This window comes from Panthera pardus, unplaced genomic scaffold, assembly GCF_024362965.1.
Source record: "Panthera pardus isolate Hobbes unplaced genomic scaffold, ASM2436296v1 HiC_scaffold_25, whole genome shotgun sequence".
Classification (NCBI taxonomy): domain Eukaryota; kingdom Metazoa; phylum Chordata; class Mammalia; order Carnivora; family Felidae; genus Panthera; species Panthera pardus.
In genome coordinates, this window is record NW_026526821.1 from 55,750,894 (window position 1) to 55,764,953 (window position 14,060).

A 14,060-nucleotide genomic window follows, 5' to 3' on the forward strand; every position below is an offset into this window, starting at 1 on the left:
CTCTTGAGTGTGGCTGGGTTTGCCAACTCTCTCTACCGAATGGCACACATGACCTCTGACACTGATGAGATTAGGTCATAAAAAGCCTGTGACTTGGGTCTTAGAGTCTCTCTCTCTCTTCATCTCTTTCTGTCTCTCTGTCTCTGTCTCTGGGATATCTCATTCTGGGGGAAGCCAGATGTCATATCTTTAAGCAGGTCGATTGTCAGGCTATGGTGAGGTCCTGAAAGCTCTGGTCAACAGCCATGAAGCAATGAGTCTGCCAACATCCATGGTAGTGAGCTTGGAAGCAGATTTCCCACCCTGGCTGCACCTTAAAGATAATTGTAGCCCTAGCTGAGAACATGACTGAAATCTTGTGAGAGACCCTGAGCCAGGACCACTCAGATAAGAAGCTCCTGGATTCTTGACCTTCAGAAACTATGTGAGATAATAATATGCTTATGATTTTAAGATGCTACCCTACACAAAATTTGGGGGTTATTTGTTACATGGCAATAGAAAAATAATACAGTTGGCTTCAGTGATGCATCATGGTAGGAGTACAAAATTTGCACCCTCATTTCTTGCCTGTGTTTTACCAGACCCTTTTGAAGTCCTCCCTATACCTTCCCCGACTTTAACAATTAGAATTTTTTAAGACTTCCTCCTTTGTCCTCTCTTCCTCTTCCTCTATAATCTTAGATCTTTTTTTGCCTCTATATCCTCAAATACCAGTAAAGAGCGTACACATTTATATATTCCGTTTTATAGACTCGGGTTTTTCAACCTTGGCACTTTCAACATGTTGAATAGGTTAAGTCTCTGTTGGGAATAACCATCCTGTGCATTGTGTGGTGCTTAGTAGTGTCCCTGGTGTGTACTTTCTAGATGCCAGGAACACCCTCCCCTCCCACAGTACTGAAAACTAAAACTTGGCATTACCAGGCATTGCCAAGTATTCTTCCTGGCCTGAGAGATCACTGATGTGGCCAGCTGAGGACGACTGTTCTAGACCTTCATTCAGATTCAGATCCATGTATCCAACCACCTATCTAAGATTTGTCCAACGTGTCCACTTATAATCTCATAGGCATCTCATATTTTTTATGTTAAAATTTTAATTCATAACACCCATCTTTCCCCCCAACTTTTTGTGGAAAACCTAGTTACCTTGTGTCCCGTTTCATTAGCTGTCTACTCATCCTGCCAGCTGTCCTAAAAGGCAAACTCTTCACCACTGTCAACTGGGCTTTATGTACTCTATCGTTCTTATGCACTCGGACAACCCGGCCCTTCCAACATTGCCCGGTAAATATTTTATTGTTAGAGCATCTTTTGTGCCAGGCTCCTTCCCATGGCATTGCCTTTCAAATATGTCTCTCCTGCCTGGAATGCAATCACTTTCCTCTTTACCTTGCCAATTCGAAAGGATCTCTCAAATGTCAGCTAAAATGTCACTTCTTCAAGGAAGCACTCCCTGATTGACACAGACTGGGGTTAGTCTTCTAATTATAACCTATTTCTCCTTTTCAGCAATTGTAATTTTTTTTTAATTTTTTTTAATGTTTATTTATTTTTGAGACAGAGAGAGACAGAGCATGAATGGGGGAGGGTCAGAGAGAGGGAGACACAGAATCTGAAACAGGCTCCAGGCTCTGAGCTGTCAGCACAGAGCCCGGCGTGGGGCTCGAACTCACGGACCTCGAGATCACGACCTGAGCCAAAGTCGGACGCTTAACCGACTGAGCCACCCAGGCGCCCCTCAGCAATTGTAACTATATTTTGAAACTTTAATATCCCCCTCCTCCCATCATCGATAGTGTTGGCTTCATTTAGGAAGGTACCATGTGTGGGTTCCTTCATCTCTGTATGACTTATACCTAGCTCAGTATCTGCCAAAAACAGACACTCAGAAAATATTTGTTGATTTTAAAAATAAATGGTTAAACTGTTAGTGAGAGGTAACAGGAATTTTACTATTCATGCTAGTCAATTCTGGAGATGACTCAACAAGATTTGGTGAGGTCCCACGAATCTTTTAAATCTTTTTTGTACAAATATCTCCCATTTTTTTGTAATTTGGGAAATGTATTCTAAAACTCTAGGTATAAGCTTCGCTAATTCCTGTAAGAGACAAAGAATGTTATTGAACGCTTAATTATAAAACTGTTATTAGAATTCATAATAATTAATAATTAAATTGTAATATATTAATACAATAATTAATATATAATATACATACCATAAATAGTAATGCATAAATGGAGGGAAATTTTATTTTGAAATGTGTCAAAATACTTCAGTCTTTAAGTGTAAGTGAAATGCTCTCTTTCCAGAAATTATAATTTAACACAGATATACCTGAGCATCTTAAAAATTTCCTATATGGGTGAAAGTGACAATCATGTTTTTAAAAGTTTAGAAAGCTGACAAATATATAGTAAAGTGTATTATATGCTTAAGCATCCTCACAAATTAATAAGAAGAAAGGGAAATAATTTAATGGAAATAATTGAGGAAGAAGAGGCGTTTACAAAATTCGAATGGACAATAAATATCATTTGAATAAACAATAATGAATCCTGGTTTATAATAGTGAAACACTGGAAACAAACTCTCTATACAACAATAGAGAACTGTTTAACTAACTATATCTTCCTAAAATAAGTTTCTATTCAGAAAATCAATGGGGATATAAATCCATATTTATTGATGAGGAGGTAAGTATGCATTTATGAATGTACACTCCTACATGTGATTTTTTTTTCACATAAGGGAAAAAAGGAAGGTTACAGAATACAGACATCATGATACTGTTTTCATAAAAAAGTGTATGTTATGTGTATGTCCACGGAAATAGGCTGGATACAAACAAAATAGTGTGGTGATTATTTTTGGATGATGGAATTTTGTAACCACTTAAGCTATATGCTTTGGTCTAAATTGTTCACAATTCATATCTCTTTCTTTTACAATCGGGACAAAGCTATTTTGGGAAAATAATCCGAAAATTGACTTTAAAGATCTTAGATGTTGCCCCAGGGAAATAGAATATATTTTGAGAATTTTAGCTCTGTCTTTGGATCTTTTTCCTGGAAATAAAATTTATTTTAAAAAGTGTATCTTTGCCACCATAGACCATCTAAAGCTCTCTTCCACAGCTTCAAAACCTGATGTTAATAATATAATTAACATTTGATATTAATACAATTTTGCATTTTTAATGCACCTATCAAAATGGAATTTAGAATTTTAAATCTTCCAAAAACTCGTTCATCACATTAATTAGTAAGGAAACTTGGGACATGTCTTACTATCCCAAATGAAAATTAAAGCCATCTGCTAATTGTATACTTCACCTAAATGTTTTGCAAAATCTTGTTGTAACTTGAGTAAAAGCTAAAAAAAGAAGTGAATAGGGCCTCGGATCTTCTTTAAACTTTGGCTGAGGACCGTGCGATGGGGACCATGCCATCAATGGAGGAATGTCTTCTGCGCAGGGGAGGGGAGGGGCTCCTTCACAAAATAAATTGTCTTGTTTGTTCCCAAGTTCTGATTCAGCTTCGTAATGGCTAGCAAGTGAGCCGGGCTCCTCTGGTGGGTCGGAGGAAGGCTGGTAAATCACGGTGTTATCTTTCTTTTGCCACGATTTTGTGTTGAACCCTAAGGGCCAAATTTAGAAATGTAGGTAAACCAGATGCGCTCATAAAATTGAACGCATACCTGTGCTGCTTACCAAAAGCTCCCAAAAGTTTCCTCTTGCACAGTGTTGTGATTTCCTAGGGCTGCCTGTAATGGGTCCAGCAGGCAAAGTTTCCTCCCCATGTTCTGAGCAGGCTGGCGCCCCACCTCTGAGAAGCTAGTGATGAGGCCTTTGCACATAAGCACAAAACGCATTATGTGTACCTCAAATGAAGTCATGATGCAAAAACAAAACATTCATAAATTGATAGAAATTATAGAGCATCACATGAGACACAAGAATTTTATCTCCTCATTTGTATATTCTTGTCTCCCTGTCTATAAACATATGTTTGCACATGCTGTGTATTGACAGATTAACATATAAAATTACAACACTGCATTTGCAACACTGTAGTTAAGGTTGTCTTACATTTATATTTCTGAGGTTTTATATCTGAACCATAAACATCCTTTCTGGGCTGGAGCTTGGCATCTAGTGCAAAACTAGAAGAAGGGTGCTTATCTTTGTCCCAAACATGGGGCACATTTCACAGAAAGGCTTAGGTCTTCTTGAATATTTTTTCATCGGCCTGATAAAACATCACATTGAAATTTGACCTAGGGGCGCCTGGGTGGCTCAGTTGATTAAGCGTCGGACTTCAGCTCAGGTCCTGATCTCACAGTTCTTGGGTTCAAGCCCCGCGTCAGGCTCTGTGCTGACAGCTCAGAGCCTGGAGCCTGCTTCGGATTCTGTGTCTCCCTCTCTCTCTGTCCCTCCCCCCCTCACACTCTGTCTGTCACTCTCTCTCAAAAATAAGTAAACATTTAAAAAAATCTTAAAAAAAATGACCTATAAAATTGCACAAGTTAGAATTCCTCACAATGATTCAGAGCACAAAATGGACAGAAAATTTATTTTCTATACTAAGGAGAATGGAGTAGGGTTTTTTTTTTTTTAAATCTAATGATAACTTTAAAGTATTTTATGATCTTTGGCTAGACCAAAGTATATAATGACATTTCAAATTAAAGAACTAAAAAACCAAGAACAACATAAGAAACCTACTTAGCTTTTGGCGAGATGATGAAATATTGTGACATAGTGATTTAAAGTTGTTTTCTAAATGATGCTAACAAGATAATTATGGAGCCCATTAAAGTATATATTCACACTGAAAAATTATTTTAAATTATTTTTGAGGAAGAGAATTATTCAAGTACTGAGGGTATTAACATTATTTTGAAATTGAATTAGTTTAGTATTCTGCTTTGAAATGAATTTTTCAAAATATTGATAAATTTGGAACAAAAATAAAACTTGAAAAGTCAAATTTATTTGCTGGTGAGATTATTTCCTGCACGTTACTGAAATTCTCATTATTGTCCTGGTGGTTCTGGACACTGATTACTTTAACCAAGCTGCTGTTTTGTTTGCATAGACTTGGCTTTCATTTATTAGAAAAGCATGTTTGGAAAATTAAATCTCTCTGTCATGACAGTGGGTTAAATACAAGGCAAACGTTTTTCAAATCACATGTGTGTTTCATAAGTTAAAAATACCTTTAAGTCCTTTTTCAATACCTTCAAACCATTCTTAGAAGACCTTTCCTTTGCTTCCCTTCCCTTCCCTTCCCTTCCCTTCCCTTCCCTTCCCTTCCCTCCCCTTCCCTTCCCTTCCCTTCCCTCCCCTTCCCTTCCCTTCCCCCTTTCTTTTCCTTTCCTTTTCCCTTTCCTTTCCCCTTTCTTTCCCCCTTTCCTCCTTTCCTCTTCTCTCCTCTCCTCTCCTTCCCTTCCCCTCCCTTTTTTTTTTTTTTTTTTACATTTTGGAAGTGAGAAAGGTGAGTATTTTGTGGAGTGTTGGGTGTATGTTTACTCAAAATATAGGCTACATTTCTCTTAGAGTACACACCTATAAACGTGCAGATTGGGAAACACATGGCTGAAATGCTTTGGGGGCTTGCACACTGAACTGGGCACACTGGTCATGATAGTTAATGATCCTGATGTCTTCAGTTTTGACCATGAACATATTCCTGCAGGATACCAGGACATGGAAGATGAAATAAATGAGCGATTTTCCAGAGTTGGAAACGTGACCTTTTGACTCATTCCCCTAATGTTGTTAAGTTGTGTACTCATCCCCAAAGGCTCTGTTTTCTTTTTTCCTAACTTCCGCTACTGCGGTCTCCTGGGAGTTGAGAAGTTACATGGGCTCCACTGCCCTTGAGCCTACAATGTGTATGATTTCGTTAACTCTCCATTCTTCGCCACTCACCATGTTAAGCATTTGGACTCGCTTACACTTCACTGCCTAGTAGCAAATGCTTCGTGTCATTCCCTGTGGACCGAATCAGAATAAGTCACTCACCATTCAAGCGGGAAAGCTAGTGATGGGTCTGTACCAGGAAGAACCCACAACCCTCATGCAGGGCAGAACAGTGATAGTATTCAAAATTATAGACCTAGACTTTATTTCCTATTCACTAAAATACACACTTAACACTCGGACCATTCCTCATGGGACACAAACGTTTCCTTTCTCTGACTTCTAGGTAGCACTTTCCAGACGCAAATGACTCCAAACTTGGCATATTCATACCCTGAAGTTTTCAATAGCAAAAGTAGATGGTTTCTGGAACGTTTATTAGTCTAGTAGTAGTCTATTCTGCTGGTGGGGAAGAAGATATCTCCTTAAATGTAATAGGCTTGAAGTGCAGAAAATAAAGATCCTTACTCATTTTTTAACTTACCCTTCTACACCTGGTGAGATAAACAGATATCTGAAAACTAATGGTTGAATCCATTTCTCAGGAAAGAGTAATTTACGCGGATATCCTTTCATGGACAGAGGATAAGGATTAATGACGTATCATGCTAGCTGAGGGCAGCACTAAGCATATGTATAGTGTTTAACATGGTTCTTAGCACACGGACCCACAGGTAGTAATTAAATGAGTGCAGGAATGAATCGGTAAATGCACAAATGAGGTATTGTTTGGGGGGAGATAGGTGGCCCCTTTACCTGTTAGTCTCCTATAAATATTTCCGAGGCACACATCTTCAGGCCTTCAGACCATCATCCCCATTTTTCGTTGGAAGCCCTGAGGTTATTAGATGGTAGATGACAGATGAATAACAGTTGGTTCACGTCTTAACGTGCTGTCTCTTGTGTGGAGAACAGATTGCCTGGTCTCAGTTTATTTCTCATCACATCACTGCTGAACTTGAAGTGTGCAAATTAGCCCTCCCTGCTCTCTCTAACTCCTGGTCACTTCACCTGTTGACCCCAGACCCAGCTGCCTGTAGCATTGTTCATATTTAACTTAGTACATACATTATCGCATTGCGTCATGGTTTGCATATGCTTTATATTCACGTATTACTTAACATACTATATATGCGCTTGAAGTACGAGTCATACCTCACGTATAGGATCATGATGCTGTCAGCGTCCCTTAACACCAATGATGTAAGTCATACTGTTAAAGTGGATCGTAACAGTGCAGCCATACGCGCCTATACCAGTCCCATCTTGCTCCCGCAGGAAGCAAGCAAATGAGTCTCCTTGCTGCCTCCGACATCTTGAATTTACAGGTGGCATTTGTGAAGGCTCAGGGCAGAGTCCACATTGCACGCAGCCCATCTCTGTCCCTAAAGTGGCAAACGTGGTGGCTCCTATGAGGAGGATTTTCATTCCGCCACTAAGGGACAGTCAGTCTTAATGGCACTGTCCAGGAAAAAAAAAAAAAAAAGAAGCCAAACAAATTCAAGATTGTTCACAACTCAGTCTAATAGCGACTTCTTTCTATTGGATACTAACCGAAGGCAGTCTTGATGCCTGGAGAGACTCCACACTGGATTCAGTCCCCAGTGGAGTTTCCGGTTCAAAGAAAACTGGAGACGATGTTACAGAAGCAAACCACCCAATGCAGTTCTCAGTCTTGGTCTTTGCTGAGGACGCATCCTTCCCCCCGAGCCAGGAGAGGGGACCTCCAACAGCCCAACATAGAACTCCTCGTCTGGTGAGGATGAACTCCAGAAACCAGTAGAGCAAAGAAGAATGTGTTTTTAAAGGAACTTTGGATGTCTTATAATAAATCTGATGTGCTTAAAAAATCCCCGAGGAGTTTAAAAAAGTCTGGATGTGTTTCCTCAAATAACTATTTAAAGCATATTAGAGTTTTTTAATTGCACTGGGGACTTTTCAAAGCATATCAGGACAGAACAGTAGAGTATAGGCCCCAATATGCTAATTAATAGATAGCTAGACCCCTGAAATAAAGCTGCAACACTCCATTAATCAGGCAGTAATTGAATTGGCACAGTGCTTTTGTGCAAACTACATGATAATTGAAAAACCAAACCTGGCAGCAGTGAGGGTAAGGTTCTCCACAATGGCGGATCCGGGGCATTCAGCTTCTTGTCATCAGTGGGCAGTTGGCCTCGCTGCCGGGGGGCGGGGGGGTGTGCCGAGGTAGAAAGTTGGCTGCTCTCTGAGTCCAGTGTAACTTTGTGTCCTGCCGAGATGGTCTTTTAGGTGTGTGATATCCAGTGGTCACAAGCATAACCCCACGGAAGTACGCGTAATGGCTGATCCGCTTCTCTCTGTTACCTAAAGACATCTGCCAATTAATGTGATTATAAAATAATAGTGAGGAACAGATGTTTCATTTGCTAATTTTATATCTGACTGTTTGAAAGCTAACTACCTGGGGATTTAACTGGCAAATAGTACTTTGCTTACGAAAAAAGAAACAATGCATGCGTTTTTTTCCCCACACAGCTGATGTGGTCTAATTCTGGATATTGGTTGCCTATACTCAGCACTCAGTGAGAGGGAGACTGATTGCTTCCAAATGAAGAGAAGAAAAATAGCATTTTAAACCCTTTTTTTCCTACAAACAAAACATTAAGCATATCGCCATACCAAAAAAAGGCTGTTGCAATAAAAGAGTTTAGCTTGTCATACTGTAATGCTAATGGGTGGGAAAGATGTGGATAAAATGAAGATTGACGTGAGTTTTCCATCGAGAACTTTAAAAGAAAATCATATGGAAAGGCTGGAAGACCTTTTACATTTGCCAGCCCCTCAACTGTACAGGTGGAGCATAAGGAATGGGAAAGAAAAAGCTTTGGGGATCTGGTGAGAAAGAGTGTAGGAAATTTAGCAGTTTAGAAACAAATACTTCAGTCGTATTTTAATTAAGTATTTTCATTCTCATTCACTCACTTGCTTCCCCAGAGAAGGTGCGTAGGGTGGGAAATGTACCTGAGATGTGTCTTTCTTAGGCGGATCTCTTATCGGAGTCAGACCCTTCCCACAGTCATGACCCTTTGCTGTCTCTGTGGCAAGAGGTCATCTCTGGGTGGGAGTTCCTTTTACTGCTTATGTTATTAACTAAAACCTAATAAAGAGTCAATAAGAAAAAAAGAAACACCCTTGGATTTGGGTACTGGATGTGCCCCCGACTATGTGATGTTAGGTAAGTTCCCTAACTGCTCTGACTTACTTCTGTTTATCCGTCCAAAGAGGAATCTGCCTAAGAGTAAGGTTTCAAATCCTTTCTAAATTTGTGCCCCCTTCCAAAAGTAGTACCTCAGTTTTCCTTTAAAATTTTCATATTCAGGGGCACCTGGGTGGCTCAGTCGGTTAAGCCACCGACTCTTGACTTCAGCTCAGGTCACAGCCTTCGGGATCCTGGAATCAAGCCACGAATAGGGATCTGCGTTGACAGCGTGGAAACTGCTTGGAATTCTCTCTCTCTCTCTCTCTCTCTCTCTGCCCCTCCCCTTGCTCATGCTCATTCTCTCTCAAAATAAATATATAAACTTTAAAAAAATAAAATAAAATATGTCATACTTATATACGTCGCACGATGTGAAGAAATCGCAAACCAAAGTTACACCCAAAAGGGCTTTATTTCCAAACCTCAGCTCTTCCCAAGCTTTGGAGAAGTAACTTAGATACTGATACCCCGGCTGCCAACCCTCTTGCCTGTGGATCAGGCATCGACAGAGCAAGCCCCAGAGCCAGCGTCAGGAGGGTTTGCACTGTGCCAGAGTGCCTTGTCCTTACAACCTCTTGCTTGCAAAGTGAACTTTGTTATCAGTAAATGCATGCAAACTTTTGCCTTACTTTGTATGTAATGTGATAGAATGTGAGCTAGCGTCCCCTCCCGACCATCAATTAAAAAAAAAATGTGCCTATACGCCATTGTTTCCTTCTGTAAAACAAATTTATACACCTGATGGTTGCTGTTCTTATTTGGAGCTCTTCTGCAGCCCCCAGGTGTGTTTTACTTTTTTATCTCAAGGTTTTACACAGAGAGCTTTTATCATCCTGTGCTAACAAGCCTGTTTTGTTTTGTTTTTCCCTCCGGTCGCAGGCTTTATTCCTCAACATCTGCTCCGGATCCCTTTTCTCTTAGATGCTGAGGTCATTCCCAGTCCTGCCGAAGAAGTTGCATGACTTCGGAAGGACTGTTCCTTCTCCAGCTTCACTGTTTCCAGGCGCCACCAGGGCTGAACCTTCCCCACTCCTAGCCTTGACTTTTATCTCAAGATTGCCTTAGAATAGGTTTGGACTCGATTTCAAAACCTTGATTTCTCCTCTCGTGACTCCTTTGTTTGATTTCATTTTACAGCCAAGACCCCCACCTTTACCTCCACAACATAACTCATATTTTCCCACTTCTCACTGTGTGTCTAGTCCCTACACTTCTGCAGTGGCTGCCCAGGGACTCCCTGATTCTACACTCAGGTAGAATCAGTGTACAAGCATAGATAGCCCTTTTGAAAATGTAATCATATCTCACCCCCTCATGCACTGCCCCCCCCGCCCCACTGAAAAATCTACCACTTGTAGGGCTCCTGAGTGGCTCAGTCGGTTAAGCCTCAGACTTCTGCTCAGGTCATGACTTAATGGTTCCTGAGTTCCAGCCCCACATCGGGGCTCTCAGGGCAGAGCCCACTTGGGAGCTTCTGTCCCCCTCTGTCTGCCCCTCCCCCGCTCATACTCTCTCTCAAATATAAACAAATAAACAGTAAAAAAATAAAAATAAAAAAATAAATAAAAATAAAAAAAATAAAAATAAAAATATACCAGTTGCTTCCCATTGTGTTTAGAATACAATTCAAACTCCCCACTGTGACGTGAAAGACATTGAATCAAGATCCGGTCCCGATTTTCCTGTCTTATCTTTCCTGTCCCTTTTACCAGCCTCCCTCTCAACAATGAATCTTGGCTGCATTTGCTCTTCCTTAAATGCCATCGGGCTCTGTGGGCCTGCAGATCTTGCATTAACTATGCCCTGGCATGCTTTTCCCTGGGCTTTGTGCATGGCTGATTTCTTCTGTCCTTCAGGCTTCAGCTCAAGGTTCATTTCCTTTTCTCTCTCCATGCCTATCCACATGCCTCCCAACCTATATTGATTATATACATTATTGGTTAGCACAGTCTCAATTCTTTCGCTGCATCGGTTTAGCTTTGTATTGCTTGTCTCCCCTTTCAAGAAGGTACCCTCCATGAGGACAGGGACTTTGGCTGTCCTTTACCCTGCCACACTCTCCATGTCTAGGACAATGCTCAATAAACCCTTGCAAAATGGATAAGAAAATAATGTTCTCACTGCAAGCATATGCTTGTAGTCTGTGCAACTGTTGAGGAGATACTGGCCCAGTGGTAGACACAAACTAAGAATCTGGGTCTCTTCCAAGTGTTTTCAGGAAAAGAAAAATCAATACCTGCCCCCAAATTATCATTTCTTTGGCTAAAAAAAAAAATTCAATTTTTAACGCAAGTCTATGTCAATCAAATTCGACTCCATGGGAACAGATATAGGGAAATCAATCTATTTTAAGACAAGAATAAAAGAAAAATAAAGAAGCTTCTGTTTCGAGGGCTGGGCAATTATTCCATAAAGGGCCAGAAAGTAGTAAATATTTTAGGCTTTGCAGGCTATCTGTGGTCTCCGCTGAAACTACTACTCAGTTCTACCGTTGAAGTCAAAGAGCAGATGTAGATACATGGATGGGTGTGACTGGGTACCATGAAAACTTCATTTGTTCACACCGAAATGTGAATTTCATGTAATTTTCAAGTGTCATGAAATACTATTCTTGTTTTGAATGTGAAGCCATTCTTTCTTCGCTCAAGGGCTGTCCTAAAAGCTGGCAGTGGGCCAGATCTCACCTGTGGGCTGTCGTTTGCCAATCTGTCTTTTAGAAGTGCTGAATGTCCCCAGCTCCTTCTTGTTGAACTTGCCGAGAATTGATATTTGCCTTAACTCTGAGTTTCTAGTTGCTCAGTCTGTGCGTAGAGTCTGGGCCTTCCGAAGCCATTTGCATCTGTGACTTTGTTGGCTAAGAATCCTCTGTGAGTATCAAAGTCATTAATCCCTTGAAAAGCTAAAATGACTTTATTTCCTGATAACCCCAGAGAGTCTCCCTGGTATAGGAATGGAAGAAATGCCCTTCTCTGTCCTCGCTTTCTCAATGGGAGGCATCTGTTTTCTGAAGATTATTTCCATAAATCAATATTAGCCGGCATGCATTCTACATCATTCTACCCTATGTTATTCCACACCATATCACACCATCTATTCTATTGTCCCTTCCCTCCTTACCTCTTTCCGTCTGAGAGCAAGTTTATTCCTACTCCTTTCCCGGGCTATGTGTGCCACCTGTGTTCTAGATCCCATCCCATCCGACAGTGTCCCCTCCCTTTCATTGCCTGAACAGCAATTGTCTCCCACCCCCTCAGTCTTTCCCTCTCCTGTATCTTCCTGCACATCCCTGCTCAAGACCCCAAATCCTGACAAACCTCCGTATCCATCCTGCCTTCCTTTCAACCGTTGTCCTATTTAAGTCATCCCTTTCATTCCCAGCCTACTTAAAAGATGTCATTTTTCACCGACTCTTTCCGTTACTATTGCCGCATAGCAAACCTCCCTGAAACTGACTGTCTTGGAAAAAAAAAAAAAAAAAAACAAAAAAACAAGCGTTATGTATCTTGCTTATGAACTTGCAATTTGGGCAGGGCCAAGGAGGGACATCTCCTCTCTAGTCCATGGAGCACCAGTTGGAGTAACTAAAGTAGCGGCTGGAGGGTCTGTCTTTAATGGCCAGGAAGTCAGAGCTTGGCATTCCGTGGGCTTCTTGGGTGACCACAGCTTGGTGTCTGTGTGCCAAGACCAGACATCCAAGAGACAGGAAGGGATGCTGCCAGTCTCTTAAGGCCTACAGAGTGTGAATACTGTGACGGGGGCAGCCCTGGGGCCATGTTTAAAAACCTCTCCTTAAAGTTCCTTTGGTAACAGTACTATTAAACACCAACTTAACCAGATCCAGTGGCTTCTTCTCAGTATTTCTTCTATGTGAGCCCTTCTCTTAGGTGACAGCCTCAGGCCTCTTCTCTCTCTGTGTCCTCATTTCCTTTAGAACATGGGATATCATTTCATCTTTACCCTCTTTTAACCCTGGATGTGTTTCCCCGCTTGTCAATTTCACTTCCCTTCCTCGGTCACGTATCTTCAATATTGGAATTCTCCTGCGTTCCATTTTCGTCTTCCTTCTAGGTGTTCTTATGGAGTCCCATGGCACCAGTTAACTTCTACCTTCTGGTGACCTCTGAGTTCTGTTTGAAATCCCCCCCCCCCACCGCCATTTTGCTGTGCTCCAAAACTTCTTTTGTAAATGTGCCAGGCGGTGCAAGTATTCCTATTAGGTACGAAAATTCCAGAGCTAACTCTCTGGCTATGTGGACCTCTCTGCATTTGGAACACTGCCCATCTCTGAATGACCCTGTGCCTTCACTCATGCTGTGCTCTATCCCCAGATCACCGCATACCCATTTGGATACATTCCTACTCATTCTTCAAAACCCAGCTAAGGGGCGCCTGGGTGGCTCAGTCGGTTAAGGGTCCGAATCTTGATTTCAGTTCAGGTCACAGTTTCATGGTTCATAGGTTGGAGCCTGGCATTGGGCTTTGTGCTGGCAGTGCAGAGCTGGTTTGGGATTCTCTCGCTCCCTCTCTCTCACTCACACAAGTTCTCTCTCTTTCTCTCTCTCAAAATAAATACACATTTAAAAAAAAATAGCTAAAATAGATTGTACTGTGTGAAACCTTCCTGATTCCTAGGCAGAGTAAATTGCTCTGAGTGGGTGCCCATAACACTTTGTTCTTTGAACATATGAGACATCATCTTAGTTGCAATTTTATTTGATTATAACCTTCAGCTCTACTCAAGATGCTCAGCCCCTGCTCATTCACTGCTTATGCAGCATAATTAAAGGAATAAAATATGTCTTTAACTTAAAAAAATGTGGAGTATTCATTTTCAGAAAAATCCAGATATGGATTAAAGGGAGTCAATTACTTTGGTGTGTTTTCACT